The sequence below is a fragment of the Talpa occidentalis genome, unplaced genomic scaffold (assembly GCF_014898055.3).
Source record: "Talpa occidentalis isolate TD23 unplaced genomic scaffold, MPIMG_talOcc4v2.1 talOcc4.8, whole genome shotgun sequence".
Lineage (NCBI taxonomy): Eukaryota > Metazoa > Chordata > Mammalia > Eulipotyphla > Talpidae > Talpa > Talpa occidentalis.
Window position 1 is genome coordinate 18,812,258 of NW_023605194.1, and position 19,023 is coordinate 18,831,280.

The 19,023-nt window shown below is 39.7% G+C and overlaps 1 protein-coding gene and 1 long non-coding RNA gene across 8 annotated transcripts in view; one reads left to right on the forward strand and one right to left on the reverse strand.

Annotated features, from left to right (window-relative positions):
* CNNM2 (cyclin and CBS domain divalent metal cation transport mediator 2) overlaps nt 1–19,023 on the reverse strand; it is a 145,111-nt gene that overhangs the window by 58,603 nt on the left and 67,485 nt on the right. The window lies entirely within an intron of this gene.
* Nucleotides 1–19,023, forward strand: part of LOC119233393 (uncharacterized) — a 76,013-nt gene that overhangs the window by 18,213 nt on the left and 38,777 nt on the right. The gene's annotated exons all lie outside the window — the stretch shown is intronic.

Sequence of the window (19,023 nt, forward strand, 5' to 3'; positions counted from 1 at the left end):
ACAAGACCAACTTTACTAATCAAGGAGCTAGGCGTCTAAGAGGGAAGACAAGGAGCCTAAAATTACCATTTTGTAGACTCTTTCAAGTTCTTTTCAAGCTCCCTGTAACCACTTGCCTGTCAGTGGACACTCCGCCGCCTCCTTCCTGCACACACCAATAGGTGACAGAACATCAAGCTCCTGCTGTCCAGTACACTGCAGGCCACACTCCCATAGACTAAGCTGAGTATTTATGAAGAATGAGCTATTTTGTTCCCAAACCTATTTGTAACATCTGCACTTGATGCTGTAATTACATGACTTAAATACGATAGAGACTAAAGAGTTGTTTCTATAGAAACCATGACAAATCCTCTGGAAAGAATCAATAAAAGCAAACTGCTTAAAGAAAAAACTTATACTGAATTTGGGATGGGCCAGGGCGCTATGAAAACTTGGGAAATATCTAGAAAGATTTCTGTACTAGTAGGGCTTCAAAAATATTTTGTATTGCTTGTTCCATTGAAAAGGAAAAATACCCAGGGTCCTCCCTGGCGGCACAGGGGTTAAAATTTCAGCACTATCAAGCTATGGGCAACCACTGCACCAGCAGTTCAATCCCTAGCCAGGCAGCTAACCCACATGGCGCAGCAGACCTCCCCTGTCTCCCCACTGCTCCCCTTAGCAGTGTATTTCAGTAGATCTGCCCGTTCTGCTCCCCACTCTGTCTCTTATGACTCTTCTCACCCCCAAACCTCTGACCTATATCCCAGTTCTTGTATGTATAAATAAATGAAAAATCTTTTTCTAAAAAACCTCAAAATTTGAGGCTTAGAAAATTTAGGGAATTTGTATTATGGATTCACACACCTTTACAGGAAATGCCAGTCAGTGAACCCAGGCTCCAAGAAACTGCCTTGGTCCTACATCAGAAGAATGACAACACTGCTGAAATAAACTGACTCAGGCAGCGAACGTCAATGGCTGCTAAAGTCATCAGGCAAAAAGCCGATGGAGAGGACAATCATGTGATACCAAAGGATCCCAGAGGGAAAAACATTTTACAGTGGGAACAAGGGGCAGGCAGCCCCTTAGCCAAGTGATCAAGTCCAACATCACTGAAAGTGACAGCCAGACTGCGTGGTGTTCCTGACCAGGAGCACTCTGATGGGCATCCCACCATCTCCCAGGTACGCTCTCCCAAGCTGCCTAGTCAAGCATTTAGATCTAACATCCTGTGTAAAGGGAAGAGGGGAGAGAGAAAACTGGTTGTATGACATTATGAGGCAACAAAACAATCACAGAAACCCCAAATGTAGGCTAATTAAAGAATTAGCCTGATTTCTTTAAAAATCTCATTATTTGTTTTGTGTTATTCTACTTTTTTGTGTTTTTAAAAAAGATTTATTTATTTATGCACACAAGAACTGGGGTACAGGCCAGAGGTGTGGGGGGTGAGAGGATTCACCAAAAACAGAGTGGGGAACAAAACAGGCAGACTGACTGAAATACACTGATGAGGGTAGCAGTAGGTGAGGCAGAAGAGGTCTGCTGTGCCATGTGGGTTGCTCCCTGGCCGGACTCCTGCTGCAGAGGCTGCGGACAGCTTCATAGTGCTGTGCTTAATCCCTTGCGCCACCAGGGAGGCCCATGCTTTGTGTTATTCCAATAGCAGTTTGGTTACATAAGAAAATGTCTATTTTTCTTTACAATTACAAGGGGGTGAAATGACATGGTATCTTGAATTTGTTGTGGTATTCTAGCAAAGGAAATTGGTGAGTGAAGCAAATATGACAAAAATTTGAAAGTTATTGAAGCCATGATAGGTATTTATATATTGTGGCTCATTGACTATTTTTTCTACTTTTGTATGTTTGAAATTTATAAATAATAGTAAACAGTCAATGTTATGAAAAAGCTGAGGGGAGGATTATTCTATTTTAAAAGAGATGAACAAGCTTTGGTTGACTCCTTGTTAGAAAAAAATAAAATTCTTGTTAGAAAAAAAGTAAATGATTTTTTGGGACACAAACAGTTAGGAAAATCTGAATACAGACAGCACAGTAAATGAGCTAGGGAACTACACATTTGTTAAAGATAATGAAATTCGGATCATATAGAAATATGCTGAATATTTCATCAGGGTTGAAGTGTCATGATGTCTGCAGTTGATCATGAAATATATCATCAAATCTAGGAGATGGATACAAATGAGTATTCATTAACAAGTCTTTCAATATTTCTGCATCTTTGAACATTTTCATAATCAAGTTTTTTAGTTTGTCAAGTGATTGGAAATGTTTTCCAAAATATATTTAAAATATATATATATCTATATATAAGTTATATGTATACTTCAGATATATAGTTTTTTCCATGTTTCAGTTAACTTTGTTAATGAACCAACTAATGGAAAGAGGAGAGAATCCAAACAGTGGTACACTGATAAATATTTTAACAACTTGCTCTTTGGATAAAAGAGTTTTGATTTGAAGCATTTACCAACATCCATGGTAAAAATATTCCAAGCACAACCAACTCCAAGTTATTGATATGATGTCACTGAACACAGAGTTGGGAAGAGATGAGTGCAGCTGGTCTTTCAAGTGGTAGGGGCCAGTTCCCACACGCTCCCGGATCCAGATTTTAATAAAGGGACACTTCAGCTATAGCAAGAGAAGGGGAGGGGGTTGCAGAAAATAAAGTAGTTTAAAAGTCACCAGCTGACAAAGGGGGCATAAAGGAGAAAGAGGCTTGAGTGCAGGATGTGATATTTACTTTGAGGATAGTTCTTCAAAGGGTTGCTATGAAGATTAAATAAATTATATATGAAATTCACCACAAAGCTCAGTATACAATAATGACTGACTGACTAAAGAGCCTCCTGCTCTTATTATTTCCTAATCTAAAAGGTCATCTCATCTTTTTAGAAGGTCATATGGTGGCTGTCTCTAGGGAGGGGAACTGAATGCCAGGCAACCTGCAGACAGAAACAGGAGGGAGATTCTTTACTGTTTTGTTTTTTTTTTTTTAAAGGAGTAAGAACTTTTATTTTTATTATTTTTTTAAGATTTATTTATTTATTTATACAAGCACTGGGTACAGTCAGAAGCGCAGGAGGGTGAGAGAATTCACCAGAGCCAGAGCGGGGAGCAGAGCAGGCAGAAGGACCAAAGTACACTGCTGAGGGGAGCAGCGGGCGGCAGGAGAGGTCTGCGCGCCATGTGGGATCCTCCTCCAGTGGTGGCCGGGGAGCAGCCGGGGATCAAACCGGGGCTGCAGAGGCTGCGGGTAGCTTCACAACCCAGGGCTCAACCGCTGCGCCACCGGGGAGGCCCGATTCTTTACTGTTTTGAACCTTTTAAAATTTTTTAAATGTGTGTCTATACATGAAACTGAAATCTATAAATCTTAGGACACAAGTCTTTTGAAAAAGCTGTGCTCTTCTCTTCAGTAAGCCACAACCTGACATGCACCTGGTGATGCAGTCTTCCCTATTGTTCCTAAGAATTTAAAATCAACAACAGCAGGGCCTCCCCTGGTGGCACAGTGGGTTGAGCACAGTGCTGTGAAGCTGTCCACAGCCTCTGCAGTGTGGGTTCAATCCCGGCCAGCTGGCAAGAATCCCACATGGCACAGCAGACTTCTTCTGTCTCACCCACTGTTCCCCTCAGCAGTGTATTTCAGCCAGTCTGCCTGTTCTGTTCCCCACTCTGTCTCTGGTGAATCTTCTCACCCCCCACGCATCTGACCTGAACCCCAGTTCTTGTATGTATGAATAAGTAAATCTTTAAATAAAAATAAAACAAAATCAACAACAGCAAACCAATAAGAAATTTTCAAATCAACTTGCCCAACTAGATACTGTAGAAGTTGCAGGTTCACATGTCTCTGTGCAGATGGAGAAGCCAGAGTCCTGGCTGCCTCAGTGCCCACAATAAAGTTCACGTAGTGGTCTTCAACCACTACACAGTGTGAAAAAGGTTCAACAAACCTTTACTACTGTACACCTTCTACGTATTCAGACCTGGGAACACATATGAGTAAGAACTCTCTCTCTAACCTTAAGGAGTTCTGATTTGGTCTTGCAAAGTCTCCTTTACCAGAAATTTATCTAATCTCAGGCAATGATCTTTAGGCTGAAATTCACAACCACCTGCTACCCCTTGCATGTGCACACGCGCACACACACGCACACACACACGCGCGCGCATGCACACACATACATACACACAGAGTTACTCAAAGGAATCAGAATTTTCTCAGAAGTTTATTGGAAAACAGTTTGTGTTAAATGTATTCTTTTTTGAAACTGAAAATCAGAGTCGGATTCTTCTGGGGAAAAGAGTGCATGATTCTTACGTGATTAACAGCCGCAAGACCAGCTCTCTGTGGGACCCCATGGTGTAAATATTCCTCCATCAGGAGTCCAGGGAAGCAGCAGAAGTCGAGAGGGAATCAGCACTTGGAGGACGACACCGCCCTGGCAGGCCTCCTCTGACACTCAGGTCAGTGGGAGCCTCAGGACGATGTTTCTGGCAGGACTACTCATTCCCAGCAACCCCTTCAGCACTCACAGTCACTCACCACTACCCCAGAGCCATTAGGATTATTTCATCACACCTTCATGTCTGCAAGAAGCCCAGGGCTCCCAGCCATCCCCTGTGTTTTTGCCAGCTTTGGGCCGTTCCTTCACATGCAAGCATTTAACAATGAAGAGTTCTTCTCCAATATTCTGTGAATTCCAGACTCTGTATGCCCTGAAGTCTTAACTGTGCCCCCTCAACTAAAGGAGACAGACAGGCTTCTTGTACTCAGATCTCCAGGTATGGATAATGGCGGGGCTCACCTCTCAAGACTCATTTTTCTGATATGCCAGTTGTCCAATGTCTGAAAACGATTGTTTTTAATACTCTGTGTAGGACTTTCTAGTTGTTTACAGAGGGTAAATCTAAAGCTGGCTCCCCTTACTCCATCACAACCAGAAGTCGTCTCTCTTCCAATGTTCTCCTTTAGTCAGTTACTGCAATCCCTCCATTATCTCATTCCCAAACATCTACTCTCCAGCGATCACCTCTTAGCTTTTTAGATCATTCTCACTAGTACCTTAATTCCAACAATCCTCTGCCTCCTTTGCAGTCCATTGTTCCTACCACACGCATTTCTTCCTTTCCCTCCCAGCCCAGCTCCAGCTGGTCCCACTGTCAGTCATCTTAATTAGGCCCTCACCTCCCTTGTTTACCTTGTATCGGCTTTAATTTAACCCTTTGCACTCCGAACCATTCTGGACATTGGCTACCAATGTCCCCTGAGAGGGGACAGCAGAGTGCAAAGGGTTAATTCAAACTCACTAAGAAATAGCATGTTTTAGGGCCTCCCTGGTGGCACAGGTGGTTGAGCACCGCACTGTGAAGCTGTCTGCAGCACGGGTTCAATCCCGGCCGGCCAGCAAGAATCCCACATGGCGTAGCAGACCTCCCCTGTCTCACCCGCTGCTCCCCTCGGCAGTGTATTTCTTCAGTCTGCCTGTTCTGTTCCCTGCTCTGTCTCTGGTGAATCTTCCCACCCTCCCACGCATCTGGCCTGTACCCTGGTTCTTGTATAAAAATAAATAAATCTTTAAAAAGAAAAAAAAAAAGCACCTTTTATATTTAGTTTATTATCTTCTATCCCAGTGGAAAGCAAGCACCATGAAGGCATTGTTTACTGTCATATTCCCCCCCAACATATGGAACACCCTAAATATTTATTGATTGGTTTAAATAAAATCCAAGGCTCAAAATAAGTACTCCTGTGAAAATACTAAAGGTGCACATGTATCTTTTTCTCTGGAATAAACTGCTTCTTCTTGTAGAGAAGTTATTAGAAAAAGAGACAGGAAATGTGTATACACATCTATCTCTGTTTTAATCTTGTACTGATTTAAAAAATAGTTTAAAAAAAAATCCTTCTGGGCCTCCCCGGTGGCGCAGCGGTTGAGCGCTGGGTTGCGAAGCTGCCCGCGGCCTCTGCGGCGCCGGTTCGATCCCCGGCTGCTCCCCAGCTGCTCCCCGGCTGCTCCCCGGCCACCAGAGGAGGGTCCCACATGGCATGCAGACCTCTCCTGCCGCCCGCTGCTCCCCTCAGCAGTGTACTTTGGTCCTTCTGCCTGCTCTGCTCCCCGCTCTGGCTCTGGTGAATTCTCTCACCCTCCTGCGCTTCTGACTGTACCCAGTACACGTATAAACAAAAAACAAACAAACAAACAAACAAATAAATAAATAAATAAAACATGCCTCTAAAAAAAAAAAAAAAAAAAAACTGCCTCTAAAAAAAAAAAAAATCCTTCTGTGAAGAAACGTTAGTAGACGGAAGCATAAGTGGCTGTATCTGCAGAACAGGAGGGAGGGAACTAGGAAGAAAAAAAATAATAGTTTCTCAGATTTAGAAATAGATCTTAATATGCCAAACTGTAAGAACACATAAAAAGGAACTAGAAAAGGCAGGACATTGAGGACCAGTCATAGTATAATGAAATCAAACAACAACAAAAAGAAAAATCCCAGAAGTTTACAGAAAAAGTCATTTATAAAGGAAAAATAAGAATTAGACTGACTCCAGAATTCTCAAAAGCAACACTGGTTCTTATAAGCCAATAGAATGATATTTTTAAAAGTCTAAAGGAAAAAACTTCACTTATAGTTAATACTTAAATTATCATTTAAATAGAAGGGCAAAATAAATATATTTCAGGCATACAAGTCTTGCCACACAAAGACTTCCTTAGAAATATTTTAGCAATCAGAAATACAGAAGCTGAAATATGCTACACAAAAGAAAATAATGGTAAATAATATATTTACTATTGTCTAAAGAGGGAAAAAGAAAAACCAGAAAGTGAATCCCTAACAATTCCAAAACTAAAATTCTTAAAAAAAAAAAAAATTCAAAGCACTCTTTTTGGGGGGAAAGAGTTCACACAGAGTATCCAGGATACTTGTATTTTTGATGGGGGGAGAATACATATATTTAAAGGTTTAAAATCAACAGGGAAAACAAACCTAAGTATATTATCAAATAAAAGGTTAAGAAAACTACTAAAAAGAACAGAATGTGTAACTTTCAAACTATGGCAATATCTGATTTAATTAATAAGCAGTAGAAAAAGAAGCGAAAATGAACTCTGAAATGAATGCCGAAAAAAGTCCAAATACAGAAACATTTTATGATTGATATAAATGGGTTGAGCTCATTGACATATTCAGAATGACTTTTTAAAAAAGCTACAGGTAACATATGCTCCTATATAGAGAAAATCTGATGAAACTGGAAAAGTCTAATTAATAAAAAGTTATCTGTAATTCTACCCATTCATATATTTTCCTTTGCTGAAATACGTACTGCATGTATTTTTCACAAATTATTCTGCACTTAAGTCTTGAAAATCTTTATCACTCGAAAACCTAACAATGTTATTTAGTGGCTAGACAGCTGTTCTGCGGATCACTAACAAAGCCTATAACCACATACGGAGTACCCCTGGATTAGGCAGCTCACCTGTTCCAGACGTTTTGCTCTTTCAAAGACCATCTGATACTTGCTCCTGGTAGAACCTCCCTTCCTGGACAACTAGCTCTACCTCCACAGGAGCTAGGGGAAACCCACAGAGCTCTCCCCAGCAAGACTACCCCTCCATCACAGGCTCCCCTTCTCTACAGGATACATTCCATTAGCGCATTAAAAGCCTGCAACAGTTCCCATCTTCAAAACCAAAAATTTCTCCAGATCAGCTCCTTCTTTCCTGCTATCACTCCATTTCTCTAGTTCTCCATATACCAAAACCCTCAGACAAACTGGCTCTGCACTCTTACTGCCGCATCTTTCATTCTGCTCTCAACATGCCTCCATGAGTCTTGTCCTCTGAACCCACTCTTGTGAAGTGGTTTGACGACTACATCCAATAACTAGATCAGCACTGGTCTTATTCAGTTTTGATTACTTCCTTCTTGACACAATCTGTTCGCCTTGTCCACCATGCTTCCTTGGTTTTCCCCTTAACACTCCACTGCAATCTCCTTTGCTGTTTCCTTTCAACCCCTGACCTTTAAAAATCAGAGCACTCTTGATCTTCATTCTTGGGTCTCTTATCCATGCACACTTACTCATTTGAGTAGTGAGCTCACTCAGTCTCAAAGTTTTGAGTTTATTGTCTACATGCTGATCCCGCCTGTTTATGACTTCATCTGGATGAAGTCCAGATTTATATACCCAATTGCCTATTTAACATTTCCACCATACTGTCCACCAAGTACAGCAAACGTTCTCTAAATCTGATCATCCTTTAGTGGGAAAAGTAAGAATAAACACTCACCAAGTTGCTCAACCCAAAACCTAGGCCTTATTCTCAACATTTCCCTCTTCCGCACTTCTAATTCTCTGAAAAATATCCATAATTTGATCTTTTCTCACTACCTACCCGATCTCCACCTGCACCTTGTTGGTCCAACCCACCATTATTTATCATTCCATTATTTACTGAATTGTAACAACAGCTTACCAATTAGTTTCTGTCTTACTCTCGCTCTTCACTATGTACTTTGCAGAATAGCCAGTTTGCTTGTTTTCTTTTTTTTTAAGCAATTACAATTCTGTCACCTGCTCAAAATCTTCCCCAATCTCCCCATCACACCTAGAGATAAAACAAACCTCTTCCAATGATCTGCAAAGCCTCACAGATTCCTGCCAAGTGCTCTGAAAATTCGTCTCTCATTATACCCAGCCTTCCTGTTCTTTAGGCCCTTCTTGCTGCTCCTTAAATCACCAAATATATTACTGTCTTTGGACCTCCTCTTCCCAATTCTGGGCCATTCCCCATTCAAGTCTCTGCTCAAAGATCACCTCCTTGGGAGACCTTCCCTGACCATCCCATCTGACAGAGGTCCTCCTTGATGAATGGCAGACATCGCTTAAATCACACTATTGAATCTATACGTTCGGCACTCCTGGAGAGAACACAGGGTGGTAATAGGTGTGGGAAAGACTTCAAGGATAATCCAGTCTGTACCAAGTGTGCTTGCACACACGCTGGAATAAAGCCTAAGAAGGTCAGGAAGAAACATGTCCGTGATGTGCACCTACTCCTGCACCAAGTGCTCTGCTGAGAATAGCTGTGTGTTAAGTAACTGATAATGAGGAGCCACTTTGTAGGAGTCATCTGCCTTATTGGACCTCAGCAAATGCTCACAAGGATCAAGTGTGGTCAGTGAGGGAAGCTTTTGGCAGAAGCTGTCTTTTTCTGTATCGGCAAACACAGCCTGGTGAGAAACCCGACATGCCACCCCACTCCACAGCAGCCATAAAATTAGTTAGATTTTTACCGTGTGAATGTAGCTCTGTGCTATAGTCCCTCCCACTCAAGGCTAAGGACTCATTTCAGAAGAGGTGATGGCTTGAAGAAGTTGCTTATGAATGAAAGTGATGTCATCCCTCTTCAGGAAAGACTGAAGCTGGCTGGTACTAACATGAAAGGCTGCTGCCAAGTCACGTGATGTGCTGCTTCAGTTGTTAAAAAAAAACATGCTGAATTGTTCCGTTATCAGTCCCTCCCACCCCATTATTGTTTGAGGACACTTGATTTGCTGCCTGCAGCCACACTGACCCACAATTATAAAGGCTTTGCTGCCAGTTGAAAATGCTTGAAATATGGCAGGACAACCACCACCAAGACACGAAACAGATCAGCTATTGTTCCTTCCAGCCACATAAAGGTATGTGCACACCTGAGTGCAAAGGTGACCAGAGGGAAACAGACGCAGTTCTCTTAGAAGAAAAATAAATTTTTTTAGCTTAAAGTACCATTCCCTCTGCCCCAGGCACTAAGAACTTTTTCTGTGCTGTATGTAGCTCTTATTCTTATTATATTTCACATTTATCTGTTGAGTCTGCTCCCCTCTTTGACACAGAATCCATAAAGGCAGGGACATTCTCCAGGAGACACTGCCCCCCTGGTGCCTGGAGCACTGACCATCACATAGCGGGCACCTCAGGAATGAGTAACACTGACTGGGCATCCTCAATCACACTACTTTATGCATCTGTCTATTAAAGGTTAATGAGCCCCTCCCCTGCTTCTCCAAATCAAGAAAATCTGGGGGGCATCCCTGGTGGCGCAAGGGGTTAAGACGCAACCTATGAAGCTATCCACAGCCACTGCAGCACAAGTTCGATCCCCGACCGGGGAGGTGACCCACATGGCGCAGCAGACCTCTCCTGACTCACCCGCTGCACCCCTCAGCAGTGTATTTCAGTCTGCCTGTTCTGTTCCCCGCTCTGTCTCTGGTGAATCCTCTCATCCCCCCGCTCTCACACATACATCTCTGGCCTGTACCACAGTGTTTGTATGTATAAATAAATCTTTTTTAAAAATCAAGAAAATCCAACAAGAATGATGCAAAATACTTATTACAAAATATTTCAGAAATAAACAACAGCAGAAAAGAAATACACCTACTGCCCCGTTTGAGGACTAAAACATCATGATTGTAACTGAGCCCCAAGACACCCAGGCTCTGGGCAACTTAATAATATCAGGCTTGAAGAAAACCTGAAGGAGAGAAATGTGTTTGATTTGTCTATTTTTTGTTTTTGTCCCCCATCTGCCTCTGAAAAATGGAAAACGAAACGATGTGACAGAGTGCTGTGAGTACTGCTATCACAGCTGGCACAGGAGCATGTACCAAGTCAGTAAGTCCACATGGACGTGGCAGGGGGAGATCAGCTGGTGGCTCAAAAGCAAGTGGGAGGTAGGAAGAAAAACCCTTTCAGTTAGAATACTTTAGAGATTTAATAAAAACAGAGCTAACCTGGGAAACATCATGATTCGTTAAAAATAGATCTTTTATAGTTTTGTCACTAAGCAGCAGCGTCAATGATGTAACAGAACTGGCTATGTAGTAAAATCTTCAATAAATCTGACAGAACCTAATACCATCTGGATCCATGACAATACCTGATTCTAGTCAAGTCTAGAGAAAGAGAAAAAGCAACACAGGATTGGTAGGATTTTGCCAAAAGTCTAGGAGTTAGCTTAAAAGACCCAGCAACCTAACCACTGGTTCTGAAAGAATTCTTCAGTCTTAACAGTACTGAGAAGGGGAGAAAGCTTAGGAATCAAAGGGTAAAAGAGAACAAGACGAGGTTTAAATCCAACCAGGTCTGGCCAGCTGAAGCTTGAGTCCTGACCTGGGCCTTTTGGTAATTAATTCCTCTACCTAAAGGGGGCACCTCTCACTCAATTCACACGAAGGTAATATGTGTGTTAGAGACGACCTGGGTAGAAGAAAACAGTGTAAGAGATTTCAGTAGCATTTAAAAAAAAAAAAAAAGTATCAACCCAAATTACACACATGACCAGTGAACAAAGTTTTAATCAATGCATATTGGGTAATAAAGATGCAATTTGACATCCAAAGCAAGACACAGACCTGGACAGTCCCGTTGCTATAAAGGGATCTAGACCAACAAAACAAGCCTACAATTACTGACACAGATCTGTATTCCCAACCTATAATCCTATAGATTTGAAAGTGATTCTCTCCTGATTCACACATAAATTTGTGTCCCCTGAATCAACAGATAATGTTTTTATATCAGTTGTGTTTATATAGGTGTAGAAACTTTTATAATTATGTACCCCTTAATGTATGTTTTTTAAAATGTTTAAAATTCTTGGGCCTCCCCTGGTGGCGAAGCGGTTGAGCGCTGGGCTCAGCCTCTGCAGTGCCGGTTCGTTCCCCAGCCGCCGAGGGTCCCACAAAAAAAAAAATGTTTAAAATTCTTGAAAGACTGGCTTATTAAAGTCTTATTACAGTATTTAAGGAAATCAGATTGATCACATTGTTATGTATGGTTTGAAATGTTTAAGGAACTCGTTTGCATATCTATGAACATGAGAATTTCTTCCTTTAAATTTAAAAGCGCTGAGCATCAAATAAATGTTTTTAAAATACACAAATATTTTTAGTGGATTTATATTTTAAGTTGTATTAAAAAGAAAGTAGGCTTTTGAAATCATAATTTTAATAAGCTAAACTCTGACTGAAGCATAAGTATCTCAGGGGCTGCCTGATATAATAGAACTAGGAGCCTACATTCACATTTCCCTCCCGGCTACCCCATCTCAGGCAAGTTCCTTCAATTTCTGTGCCTCAAGGTCTTCATCTATAAAAAAAACATAATACTGGTACCCACACCAAAGTCCTTGTGAGGACTGAGTTACTATAAAGTGCTTAACCAGTTAGAGAACACATATAAATCCTCTGTAAATGTTAGCTGTGATTATCATCATTATTGGTTATCACCTGAAAAGACTAGGCACAAGGTCTTATTTTTGTCTATATTTCTGGCATTTAGCACAATGCCTGCTGCTGACAGGTACTCAAAAAATATTGTTTGAAGCTATCTGAGTAGTCTAAAATTCTAGCTATTGGGCTAGAGGCTTGCAAAGGGAAGCAACATGATAAATGGCAGGTGTAAAGATGAAAGGGTCAACAAATCAAGACCCCCAAAGTTTACAAAGTCAAAAGTTACTGTTTCTTGGAGTAATTTTTTAGTTTGAAGTCCAGATTTTGCTAAGAGAAGTTTGATTGGGGTTAGATAGTAATAGTTGATCAAAATCTAAACTCTAGATGAATAATTCATAGATTCATTAAGAATCTGAAATTCCCCCCAATAAATTTAATCAAACACAGTTTACTGTAGAATTAATTACTTTAACTTTTTCCAACACCAAAACTTGTTTCTGGTGAACAATACAGTCTTAACCCATTCAATACAGGGTGCACTTTTAATTTTCCATTGCGCTTAGATTTTCCAGCAGTTTAGTCTCATTTGGGTTAATTACCAGTACTCTGGAAAATTTTCCTGGTGGGTTGTTCCATTCATAGCCAATTAGAAAGGAGTGCTTGCGTCAGACTCTGTTTTCTGCTTGGATAAAGGGGGCTGTTACTTCAAACCCCAATTTTTCTTGGCATCTCGCAGTCACACTTCACAGAGTACACCCTGGGCTTGCCTTCTCCTGATGACCTTTCAAAGCCCCGCACTTTATCTTACCCACCAAGTTAGCAGATTTACCTTCCCTTGGAGCACAGATTCAGTTCATACAGGCTCTAGTTCCACCAACAGACATCACATGACTGCAGTAATAGTAATTATAATTTACACTTAGGGCCCCTGTATGACAGGCGCGAGGTTTATTCATCGCATGTAATTAACCAAGAGTCCCATGCAACAGAGATCATTATTAATTCCATTTCATAAATCACAAAACTGAGCCTTAAAAAAAGGCTAAGTCACCTTCCCTGGGCTTCTAGCCTCGCTTCAAAGGATTCAAGTAGATTACTCAAGACAGATTTCTCTTACAGGGCCTATGAACTGCTGTCTTCATTTTATAAATTTAGAACTGAAGATTAAAGATTGTGTAGCCAAGAAGAATAGAGAACTAGAATTCAGTTCTGATTTCAAAATCCATTTTGCTGATTATTTTGCTAGCTTATCTGTGTAATTTAGTAAGGCTTTACATAGAACTTCCTTCTACTCTCAACTAAGGAATGAAAAATCTGCTTGAAAAGGCTCTATTTGTTTTGTATTGTACTTCTTTTTACTTTTGAAGAAAAATGGGGAAAGGAAAAAGAAGAAAGGAAAGACTACGGTAACTTTTCTCTCCAAAGGGTCTTAAACTCTTATCTACAACAGCAGACTATACCAAACTGGCTAGAGTCCCAGTGAAATGTCATTAAGTACTGAACCCTTTTTCTAGAACATTTCCAATGTTTTCAGACTTCAGAAAATGGCTTGGCTTGCAGACTTCAGAAAACGGCTTGGCTTTCAATTTTTTCTTTTTTGCAATTCAACTTTTTTAAAAATAGATGTGTCAAATTATCTGTCTTCTCTCAAAACCCAATTACAACAGGTTATTCCAGGACATGTATCAGGCAGTGCTCTATTCAGCTTAGTTTTGGTGGACAAACTTGTATTCGCTAGTTTTTAGAGGCCCTCATTCTATAAATCTTACTGGTAGAAAATATTCTCAAAATTCAACCAAGTATTCAATGCTTTCAGACTTTCACTGAGTTCAGTAACTTAACATCTTCAGTAACTATCAAACTATTAATAAATACTCCTGCTGATGCTATTCATGGCAATCTAGTCACACACTACAAAGTACAAAAGTATCTCCAAGTGTATAGCTTTAAAATGTATATAAATTGAGTGCAAATAAAACCCTAAGCATATAAATTAACATATCCCTAATTTACAAAGTTTACTTTAAGCATTAATGTACAAGTAAATCCACAACTGATCAAAATCTTTAAAATAGACAAGAAAATGTTTATTTTACTCTTTGATAAAAGTGCTCTCCAGAAAGAGCACAAAGTGTTTCTTTATACTCTCAATATTGGATTTCATCAGTCACAGTGTTTCATTTAATGAAGTGTGTAAAATGTGATGTGATGTTTTGTCTGACTACAAGGTGAGATTTGCCATAATTTCAAGTGTACTGACTACTAGTATTCTTTTGTTCATATTTTTTTTCTAGTGGTTTTTAAATTATTTAAAAATTCTTTGTAAATTAAGTATTTTGTGCTATCATTTATTTTACAAAGATCTGTCTCAGTCTGTGGTTGCCGTTTAACTGAATTTATGGGTTATAGCCAATTCTATCAATCTTTTTCTTCATGAATTTGGATTGTGTGTAATCTCTGAAATGCTTTCCCCAATTGACAGTATGAAAATAATATATTCTCCCACAGGAATTTATCCTGGCACAAGAAGTGGCCACCTGCTTCTTTTCAATGCCCTATGTACCCTTAAGGGCTAAAATTCTAAGACATGCTGATCAAAAAGTACATGCCACATTCATATTTTCAAGATTTTATAAAATTTAGTAGGCTAGTCCATCCTCATTAGTTGTCATTGCTTTCCCAAACAGAAGTACTTATATTTCAGCCCAAGTCTTCCTCTTAGGACTTAAGTTTTCCAATTCAATCATGCTTTTCTGCATTGTTATATCCAGAAGCGAAATCAATACCCAACTAATGCAACAATATAAAGATTTAATATATGGCTAGGGTGGTGCCTCTGCTTGGTTCATATCTCTTGCTAACAATGTCCAGGGCTTTTATATTTTGGAATGAGAGGGAATTTAGACCAGAGAAAGGTTAAAACAAGCAACACCCCCCCCCAAAAAAAAAAATCCAATGCCCACTACTTTATTCATCAAACTACACCAAACCATTGCTTTTAGAATATGGCTTACAATAAGTCTGAGTGCCTCGTCTTCTTCTAACAGAAAGTATATGTTTTATCCTCATTCACAATGATTCCATTTATCAAGAGTTTGAGCACTCGTGCAGGCATATGAGGAATTCTTAAATGTTATCAAAGATACCCAGGTAAGTATAACATATAAAATATCTTATACATTGCTAGTGAGAGTGTTAACTACATTGGAACACAATCTGGCTAAATCTACAGAAACTGCCAACAAAGATACATCCCCTGATTCAGCATTTTTAGGAATTTATCCTCAAGGTAAACTTGTACAAGTGTAAAATTATGTATGAACAATAAAATCCTTTGTTGCATAGTTTTAAAAGTTTGGAAATGTAAATATTCATTAAAAGGAAACTGGTTAACTGGTTAATTATAATATAGTCATGTAATCTCTATGCACCCATGGAAATAAAGAGGATGCTCTTATATGTACCAATACACAGCTATCTCTAAGATATAATGTGGGAAAAAACAAGGCATAGAAATGTGCCTTAGTATATGTGTATATATATAATATGGTATATGCAAAAGGGACAGAATAATAGCTTTATCTGTATATGTCTGGAAGGATGCACAAAAATTAATAATGTTGGTTGCCTCCAGGTAGAGAAAACTGGTCATAGAGGGAGAAACCGTCAAACAATACCTTCTTGCACTTAATTTTGTCTACTATGAATGTGCTACCTCTGCAAAAGGAAAATCTAAACAAAACATTTACTAGTGTTTTTCACTGTTCTTTCTAATCCTGCTTTAATGTGACAATCATATTTGATAGGCTTTTCATTTAATTCCCACACAGTTCTTCATGTATCCTTTGCTTAAAATAGCTTAGATACTTGGCCCATGACCATGTTTATTAAGTCAAAATGAGATAATGACACACACACACACCCCTTTCCTAAGTATGTGCAAATGTTAACTGGGTATCTTCTACATGCCAAGTATTATGCTGTAAGTCTCTGCTTAAAGTCATGTCACCATTACTTTTTCCAAAATGAAAATAATTTCCCCCTCATCCTAAAAAAAGTAACATAGGATCAATGCCTAAAACAAACAAAAAATGAAAAACATAACTAAAAATCATGTTTAATCCCACTATCAAGAAACAATGATTATTAAAATTTCATGCTTATTTTTCCAAAGTTTTTTTTTTTCATTTCATGTGTATCTTTTAAAAAAAAAGTGGGGTCATGTTATATTATTTGCAATGTATATATTCCACCTGAAGAATATAAACATTTCCTATATTATTAAATATAGTATTAAAACAATGCTGTATATCTTGTTTTAAATCAAAGTAACAGGTATATGAATAAAAGTCCTCTACTCATCTCTTCTAAAGTATGCCAATTTCGGGGCCTCCCTGGTGATGCAAGGGGTTAAGACACAGCACTATGAAGCTATCTGCAGCCACTGCAGCACAAGTTGGATCCCTGGCCAGGGAGGTGACCCACAAGGCGCAGAAGACCTCTCCTGTCTCCCCTCTGCTCCCTTCAGCAGTGTTTCAGTAGATCTGCCTGTTCTGCTCCCCACTCTGTGTCTAGTGAATCCTCTCACCATCCCACCCACCCCATCCCCCTCCCCCTGCATCTCTGGCCTACACCCTAACTCTTGTATGCATAAATAAATAAATCTTTAAAAAAAAATAAAGTGCTCCAATTTCTTCTTAGTATTTTTTTGGGGGTGGGGGCTGGGGGAAAGGGCAGTAATTATTTCCACCTCTATATTGTTTCTACTGTTATTTCTTCTGGAATTTTATGTTTTAATAAAGTAACACTTATTAATGAGGTCCAATGGGATCCTTGCATTTCAGGTGTCTTTCCCAGTTGTTAAAACAGCTTATATCCCCTCTATCTGCATATGAGAAGGACACAGCCAGCCTTCCCAGGTCTCCTTCACCGGTGACACTGCACCTTGAGGCCCAGGAACAGGGAGAATTTCTAAAATGTGAACAGGTCTACTCACCACTTCTTGATTTCTCTCTCAGGCACTGTATATATGTCAGCTTACTGTGAATCATTTTCATCACCTCCAACCTCTAGATTTTGTATCAGTCGTTGTACACTGTTTACTGGTTACTTCGTAACTTTTTTTTAAATTTATTTATACAAGAACTGGGGTACAGGCCAGATGTGCAGGAGGGTGAGAGAATTCACCAGAGACAGAGTGGGGAACAGAACAGGCAGACAGACAGAAGACACTGCTGAAGGGAGCAGTGGGCGAGACAGGAGAGGTCTGCTACATCATGTGGGTTTCTCCCTGGCCAGCCGGGAATTGAATCAGCGCTTCAGAGGCTGTGGACAGCCTCACAGCGCTGCACTCAACCTGCTGAGCCACCGGGGAGGCCCGGTTACTTCATAACTTTAATTATACTTCTTTTTCTGACCACTATAGACAACCTACTGGCACTCCTCTGTTCTCTGTACTTTTTTTTTTTTAAGATTTATTTATTTATTTATACAAGCACTGGGTACAGTCAGAAGTGCGGGAGGGTGAGAGAATTCACCATAGCCAGAGGGGAGAGCAGAGCAGGCAGAGTGACAAAGTATACTGCTGAGGAGAGCAGCGGGCGGCAGGAGAGGTCTGCACACCATGTGGGACCCTTGCCCGGTGGCCAGGGATTGAACCAGTGCTGCAGAGGCTGCAGGCAGTTTCACAGCCCAGCGCTCAACCGCTGCGCCACCGGGGAGGCCCTGTACTCCTTTTTTATTTAGCTCTTACTCCCTCCTCTTCCTCTTCCAACTTCAATGATGTAAATCCACTTTCTTGTGCAAGGGGCCAAGGACATAACTACTTTCTATTACCTGGAGACACTGCAATTTATCTGATTAAACCTCTATTGAAGGGATCTGAGTTGATCCCAGTTTGTCACTTTTAAAAGCAATGTTGCAATGTTTGTAAATTTATTCAGTTTCTTTAAGGATAAATTCTTAGCAGTGAAACTTTTATATTTCTTTTTTTTCCCCCAAAATCGAATTTTATTGAAAGTTCTGGTTCTCATTAAGTGCAATACAGCAAAATATTTATTTACATAGGTATACATGATTAATTCCTCTAGTCTATTATGACACTCTGAGAACCAACCACAGAAATTAAAGATTTAGGTATTTTACATACTTAAACTGGTAGCTTTTGACAATTCGTATAGAAAAGATACAATTCTACGTTTTTACACAGATCAATTATATATGATCTGCAACATAACATGATTGGTTATGTCTAAAATAACTGTTTGAAAAACTCCAAAGAATTCTAAATTAGTCTCTTTTGAAACTGATCAACACACACACACACACACACACACACACACACTCACATACCCCTTCCTAATGAGACCATACAACATTTCTGAGCTTAAGAAATGTATATAACAGATGATATACAACAAGAGATTGTTTTCCCCTAAAGATTTTTTTCTTTAAATATTGTCTCTAGAATCTAATTACTGAGCAATACATCTCTGGTTCAATTCCAGTTTTTAAAAGCCTACTTCAATGTCATAAACCAACATGAAATTTCTCTTTAAAACATGACCAGCTTTAAAAAACAGTCATTAAGTACTCTCAACCATTCCCATGGCTGAGTTACCAAGTTGTCTAAATTCAGTTTTTTGTTTCCATGCTTAATTCCAGAGAGAAACTTTATCTGACCTTTAAATTATTTGCTAATATTATAGCTAATTTGCCAAAATTAGCTTTAAGTATAGTTACACATAGAATTTTGAAAAATCTG